Source organism: Lagenorhynchus albirostris, chromosome 5 (assembly GCF_949774975.1).
Source record: "Lagenorhynchus albirostris chromosome 5, mLagAlb1.1, whole genome shotgun sequence".
Classification (NCBI taxonomy): Eukaryota; Metazoa; Chordata; class Mammalia; order Artiodactyla; family Delphinidae; genus Lagenorhynchus; species Lagenorhynchus albirostris.
The window spans coordinates 140,137,043-140,144,619 of NC_083099.1; positions in this window are offsets into that span (position 1 = coordinate 140,137,043).

Sequence of the window (7,577 nt, forward strand, 5' to 3'; positions counted from 1 at the left end):
CTCCCTGGGAGTCAGGGGTGGGTCTGCAGGGCAGGGATAATGATGGGTTTGCATAGGGCCTCATCAGGGTTTATGGATAAAACGACCAGAGGATTGTCAAAAGTACAACACTGAACTAGCCCTTTCTCTGCTCCTTGCCCTGTAAAGCAGATGTGAATATGAAGATTTTGAATCCCCGAAGCTACCATTCTAGTTATTTCTATATGCCAGTGTTGCAGGGTCTCTGCTGCTTGAGAGTTTAGAAAGATGCCATCACACGAGTTGTGACAGCTCACAAAGGGTGGATGGATGGAGAAGGGCTTCTCTGTTAGTGCTTTTTGGGTTTCAGGGAGGGCTTTTTTTTACAGGCCCTCAACTAAAGAACCATTTCCTAGCCCACCTGCAAAATGAACTGAGGAGTTCCAGTGAGATAACTGTCTTGTCCCAAGCCAGGCTCTCATTGACTTATGAGATGGATTCCTGCACAGAGACACCTGGTTGCAGGTGAAAGCACAGTTAGACTGGGAGAAGTCTTCCCTGCCATGTTCTCATGTGTACCTTACCAATGCCAGAAGCATCACCCTGACTACATGTTTCCCTCTGGTACTGCCACGGCCACCCGCGCCCTAGTCCTCTAACCATCCACTGTGCTGTGGAAGCCACACACGGAGCATATCCAGCTCGAGACAGGAGAGCTTGTGCCCCACTCTCTAATGATCCACTGGTCCAAAGGTCTGGGTTGACCTGATAACTGGGAGAGAGCCTCACCACTCACACTGGGATCACTTCACTGTTCCTCTGATTCCTCCACTTTGCACCCGCTGTTCTCTTTCTAGAACATTCCCCTGTATCAGCCAGAGTACTCTTTTAAGAATGTGAATCTGATTGTGTCACCTTTTCCTTGCCTTATTGTCCCCACACTTAAAGCCTTGCACCAGCTTCCCTGTGCTCTTAGGATAAAGCCAATCTCCTTGACGTGCCCTCTCCCCTCACTTTCTGGATACTTCAGCTTTTCAGATGTGCTGGCCTTCCTCCCATGTCAGGGCGTTTCAGTCGGCCCCTCAGTCTTTGCATCCGGTTACCTCCTACCATGCTTTAGTTCTGAGCTGACAAGTTACCTTCTGGAGCAGTTGAGGTAAAACTAACTGCTGGAAGAGCTCAGCCCCCAGATCCAGGAGACCACACCCAGTAGAAGCTTATTTCTTACTCAGTGCTGAGCCTGAGGCAGGTGTTCTGAGGCATGGCTGTCCTCCTCATGGAAGATGGCATCAAAGGTTTGTAAAGGGCCAGGCCCAGAAATGACTCAAAGCAGTTCCACTGGTCTGAACACAGGCACGTGGCTACACACATTTTCTAGGGGAGTAGGAAATTCGTCCACCTGTGTGCTCAGGAGGTGGAGGAAACACACCACTGTTTCTGGTGCAACTCCTCCCCTCACACCCCCACCCCACACATAAGGTCCTGTTCTTGAAGACTCTTATTACAGCTTCACTTTCACATGCATTTATGTGCTTCTTTGATCAGTGTCACATCCTCTGCTCAGCTCCGTGAGGTCAGGGACATCCATTTGATGGCAAGTTAGTTGCTTGCTAAATATTTGCTGGGAGAGTGAATGAATAAATACATATCCAAGTTGCATGTACTCTGAAGAAATCAGCTCCCATTGTATTTGAGGGCATGAAGATCCATATTTGAGAGACATAAAGGAACCCTGTGGTTTCATTCAGTCAACAGCCAAGCAAGACCTTGATTTGGTCAGAGTTCAAAATCAGCCTTCATGCTTCATTTTTCTTTCTTAAGAGGGTCTTAGAAAGGCAGTCATGTGGTGGATTTTTTAAGTCAGCCCAGCGGACAATGCGTAGACATACAATAGAATCAGGATAGATGGGCACCAAGACCTGTACATTTCTAGGACACTTCCTTCCAAAAAACAAAAATAAAAAGGCAAACAAATCCCCAAGCCTGTGGTGGCTGCAGAGACAGCAGGTGTCTGAACACTGCAAATCCAGGATCCTGCTTAGCATATTTTTTGTCATTCCTTCCATGTGGATGAAGCTCCTCCTCTCCACCTACCCTCTCAGGGGAGCAGACCGCCCTGCACCTGTGGTCAGCAGAACCAGGCTTTGGCTCCAGCTCAGTTACTTCCACCAGTGTTGTCCTGGGCAAGAACCATAACTTCCACTGGCCTCAATTTCCCCCTCTGTAAAGTGGGTATAATAAAGTCCCCAGGGTGGTAGGGAGGGAACAGAGTCCCTTCTGTGTGTCAGGCTGAAGCAAGCCACTGAGCACTTTATACATATACTATCTCATTGAATCTTAATAATCTTATAGAGTAGGTGCTTTATCCCCATTTTACAGATGAGAAAACTAAGGCTCAGAGAGGATCAGGAAATGCTTAGGGTCATGCAGTTAGTGAGGGGTGAAGTGGAATCTCTCATCTGTGTCTGACTTGGGAGCCTGCGGTCCTTGACACCTGTATCACTCAGTACGAGGCATCAAATGCCAATTTCTTATGCACGTAGGGTGGCTTTAGGGGTCTACAATCTTTAGTGGTCCCCATGATGCCTCCCTCATTCATTCAAGCCCTTAGGAGTTCCTTTTGCCTCCGAATTCCAACAGGGGTGGTAGATAAAATAATGGCTCCCAATGATGCCCATGTTCTAAGCCCCAGAAAATATAAATATATTACCTTAGATGGCAAAAGGGCCTCTGCAGGTGTAATTAAGTTAAGGATCTTGAGGTAGGGAGATCATACTGGTTGTCTGGGAGAACCCAACATAATCATGGGGTCCTTATCAGAGGGAGGCAGGAGGATCATGTTAGAAAAAGATATGATGATGGCATAGAGGTTGGAATGATGCCCTTTGAAGACGGAGGAAGGCGCTGTGAGCCAAGGAATGCAGGTGGCATTCAGAAGGTGGAAAAGGAGGAAACAGTTCTTCCACCAGAGCCTCTAAAAGGAGCTCAGCCCTGCCCACATCTTGATTTTCAATCCTTAAAATGCATTTTGGACTCCTGACCTCCACAGCTGTAATAGTAAATTTGTGTTATTTCAAGGTACCGGTTTGCTGTAATTTGTTACAGCAGCAATAGGAAATTCATACAGTGGTGTTTTCTGTGCTGTATCTCTTGTACCTTAGCACTTGGTGTGGTCTTGTAACTTACCTGCTATGCGTGTGTTAATTATTATCACACTAGCTAATGGAGAATCCCTTGGCAGGGGGAGACCACAGTTTACCCCTCTCCATAAGGACAGTGCAGACACATCAGCGCGTCGAGTAGAAATCTGTTGAGGTCCAAGATGGTGGCCCAGTGATGAGGCCCTTGAGATGACCGGCAGATCGCCGTGTCACCAGGGTGGGTCTCTGTGGATGGAAGCTGCATAGCATTGTCACACCCATATTTTCTGTGGGATCCCCCAAGGTGGGAGGTGTTGATGGCTGAAGTGACCTGGCAGCATCACGGCGTCAACAGCTACCAAGAGCGCAGAACTGTGGGCAAAGGCCACGCATAGGCGTGTCCTGCTGCAGAGGTTGGCCTGGGGCCAGCACTGGCTGTCGTCGCAGATCTTCTCGTGGTTCAGGTGTTGCTCAGGCTCTTTTGTGTGTGATCTGTTTGCAACCCAGCTAGCTGGCAGCCTTTGCAGCACTAGGGCACTGAGCCAAGCTGACGAGCACAGTGGCCATGGGAATGGCTTTGCTGCTGCAGAGCTGTGAGTGGGGAGGGGGCAATGCAGACTCTGCAGCATTTGTAATTTTCCCCCAACATTGCCACCCTCCCGCTGCAGTGTAGCTCCAAGGGCATCCTCCTGGTGGAGCTGAATGTTGGATGGGAAAGCAGGACTCGGGATCCTTTATTAATGTGATAACCTCCGAGGGGGTGTGTGATAGTGATTCCAGGGAGCTGTTTGAGGAGTGTGTTTGGTGACTGTCTGGGTCTAAATGAACTTGCGGGCTCTCAATCCAGCACTCACTCACTCGGTCCTCTCACTCCCATCTACCACTCCCTTATGTGCCTTCCTGTTCATAAATCCAAAAGCGTTCAATGCTTCAAGCCACCGGGGGTGGGCCGGGGGTGGGATCTCATCCACCCGCGCATTTCATAAACAAATAAAGCAAGGCTGTGAGAAATGGAGTGGTTGGTCCATGGCTGCACCACCTGGACCCGACCCAGAGTCCTAAAGGGCCAGCGTGTCTCCCAAGGAAGCTTAACCCACAAACAGGGCTGATTCAACACATCCCCGACTTTCCATCAGAGACAGGAGGCTGTGCTTTCCTCCAGCCAGGCCTCAGGAGGCCCCCCGCTTGCTAGGCTACACAACCTTTTGCTAAAATTCCCTGGGAATGGAAGCGGAAGAAAGCTCGGAAGCAAACAAATATGGTGCCTCTCCAACGCTATTACAGTCCAGATCTCAGAAAAGCTGAGGGTAGGGGGTGGCAATCGAGATTTGAGCTCAGCTGCTTTAACCAAGACCCCCAGTAAAAGTGGCTCCAACGACAGGCTTGTCTCACCTGTGACAGTCTGGGTGAAGCCTTCCAGGGCTGGGAGAGCAGCTCCTGGGATCAGAAACATGTTCCTTCTGTTGTTTGACTCCATCCTGAGGACCTGCCCTTTCCCTTCTGGTTTAAGATGGATCACCATGATGTCCACATTCCAGTTCCAGGAAGGGGACACAGGACGGACACCTGGGAGGATGGTTATAGAGGGGTGGTACATTCTCTGCCACACAAGGGTCACCTTTGGTGGCCTAACTACGGAGATGGACATCGTATATGGACCAAGTTCCCTGGACAGTTACTGTCTGTCCACTTCTCTTGGTATGTCTGGTCTGTGGAGTTGGGATTGATGTGATGAGACAAATGGTCTGCGTGTCTCCCGTGTCTCCTGGCCCTGGTCACTCCAGTTAATGCTTATGGCCTCCTGCAAGCCTCTGCTACTCCCCGGGGGCTTGTCTCACCCTGCATGCAGGTCTCGGTGGTGATGGGCCATCACTGCTACTCAAGGCAGTCCCTGGCCAATGCCCAGTGGGGGGCTAGAGGACAACCATCCTGGCTCCCTTGCTCCTCAGGTGGGGTCACTCCAAGGCTGTACCATCCTGCCTTCCAGAGATCCTGGTGGAGGTGACCCCCAATAGCACGTAGTGACCTGCTCGACCACATGCTCTTTATTGGCTTTACTCCCTTCTTGCCTCATGTCATCACTTCCCCGCCCATGCCGCCTCTGATAACCAACCCGTCAAACCACCTTCATCCAAATCCTTGCCTTAAAGTTTGCTTCTGGGGGAGTCCAAGCCAAGACTGTGAGACAAGGGAGATGTGTGGGCATTTTTAGCCAGAACTCCAGGTTCCAAGAATTCTGGACCATATGGAAGATATGTTTTGTTTATATTATACGTTTTACAACCTCCTTTTATGAAGAAATCAGCTTCTTAAGAATTAAAAAATGGGAAGAATTGACTTATGTTTCTGGAGCAGCCTCACCCGCTTCATCACTGGAACTTCAGCCAAGAAACCCTCCCTCTCGTCCTTGGGAATTTCCTGTGAATGCTCCTCTGCTTTTTCAGGTCAGAGAACAGGAAATTCAGGTCGTTTCAGGGACGCTGCCTTCTTTATTGATTTGTTATGACTTGGCGCTCAGGTCTCTGGGACATGGCTTCTGCATCTCAGGATGAACAGGAGTAATGCTCTCTGCATGTGTGCATCCATCCCTCCCCCCAGGGACGCTCCCCAGGGCCCACTCTCCCCGCTCCTTCCAGATGTTTCCTTGCTTGTTTTTGTGGAGTCTCGTTCGGCCCCCTTACCCTCCAGGCTGCTCTCCAAATGATCCTCGTTCCCTTGCATTTGGTCCAGTCTTGCTCCCTCAAGGCTCTCTGCCAGAGGGTTACTGCTTTCCAGGAGGGTCCTTGATGCCTGTGACAATAATTCTCTGATGGACACAAGATCTAGGCATCCTGGCTGCACAGAACAGAGCCTGTCTCCCTGCACCTATGCTGTCCTAGGACCATGATAAGCTATTCCAGTTAAAATCAGTTCCATTTGGGATGACACAGATTGCACTGTGGCCCCTCAGAATTTCCTGAGCACTATCTCTCCTCTTTTCCTATAGTTTCTAAGCCCCAGGCTATGATTCCCCAGTTTTCTTAATGGACGATCTGACAAACTGAGTTGTCTTCTGGACAGATTATACCATCTTTATCTTGCTTTAAGCTGGATGCCTGAGCAGTGTTGGCTCAGTCCTGGGTGTGCTCTTGGGTTGGCTTTGGCTTGAGACCACACTCCTCCTCTATGTGAGATCTCCCCAGGACATCATGTTAGTGTTTCTCCATGGGGTCCTGGACTTGACAGCCCTGTTCTGTAATAAGGGGTCTGACTATGTCTCTGAGCCAACAATAGCTCCAGCAGGTTTTGAGGATAAGGTGGGACCAGCAGAGTTTTGAGTGCAGCTGAACGAGAAAGACCCAGAATTTTTTTTTTTGGCAATGACTGCCAGGGAATCCCCAAGACCCAGAACTTGATATACCACTGAGGGTAAGGAGGGAGAACTGCTTGCCTCCTCTTCTGTTCAACTTTCCTGCTCTTGGGTTGCTCTTCCTTTCTGTCTCACCTGGATTCCTACTTTTGATCTCTTCATCATAATAGTTGTATTGCTCAGGGTAATTAATGCTAGCTGCTGTAACAAACAACCCCATATCTCAGCAGTTCAGTATACAAGAAGCGTGTTTCTCACTCCTGTACAATCTGATAAGCACTGTCAGCTCTCCCGGGCAGCTCTCCACCCAGGTGGTGACTCAGGGATTCAGGCTCCATCTCTTGGGTGAGTCTGCTCTCCTTGGGTCATTTGCTTGTGAGAGAAAGAGCTTGAGTGCTTACCTGGTGTCTTAGTTTCCTAGGACTTCCATAAAAAATTGACACTAACTGGGGGCTTAAAACAACAGAAATTTATTGTCTCACAGCTCTGGAGGCCAGAATTCAAGATCAAGATGTTGGCAGGGTTGGTTCCTTCTGGAAACACTGAGGGAGAATCCATTCCATGCCTCTTTCCTAGCGTCTTGTGCCTCTGACAATTCTTGAGTTTCTTTGGCCGTAGACACATAACTCCAATCTCCGCCTCTATCTACACTTGGACCTCTTCACTGTGTATCTGTGTTCTTTCTTTCACTCTCTTTCCCTTTCTCTTCTCTTACGAGGATACCTGTCATTTGATTTATGGCCTACCCTAGACTCAAGGTTATCTCATCTCAAGATCTTTGACTTCATTACATCTGCAAAGACCCCTTGTCACAGATAAGGACATCTTCACAGGCTCTGGAGGTTGGGGACTTGGATATGTCTTTTTTGGGAGCCACTCTTCAACGCATTACACAAGGTTTGTTTTACTGTCAGCCCTAGAACTGGCACAAGAGTCCACCCACATTCCATTGCCCAGAACTAGTTGCACAGTACAGCTCTATTTGCAAGGGAGCCTGGGAAATATAGTTGTTCTGTTTGCTCAGAGGGAGGAGACAGAGGTGGTGGGCATCTGGCCAGTCCCCAACATTGGCTAATACTCAAGGGAGCACTTCCTCTGAGCCAGGTGCCCTGCTAAGGGCTTTGCAAGGA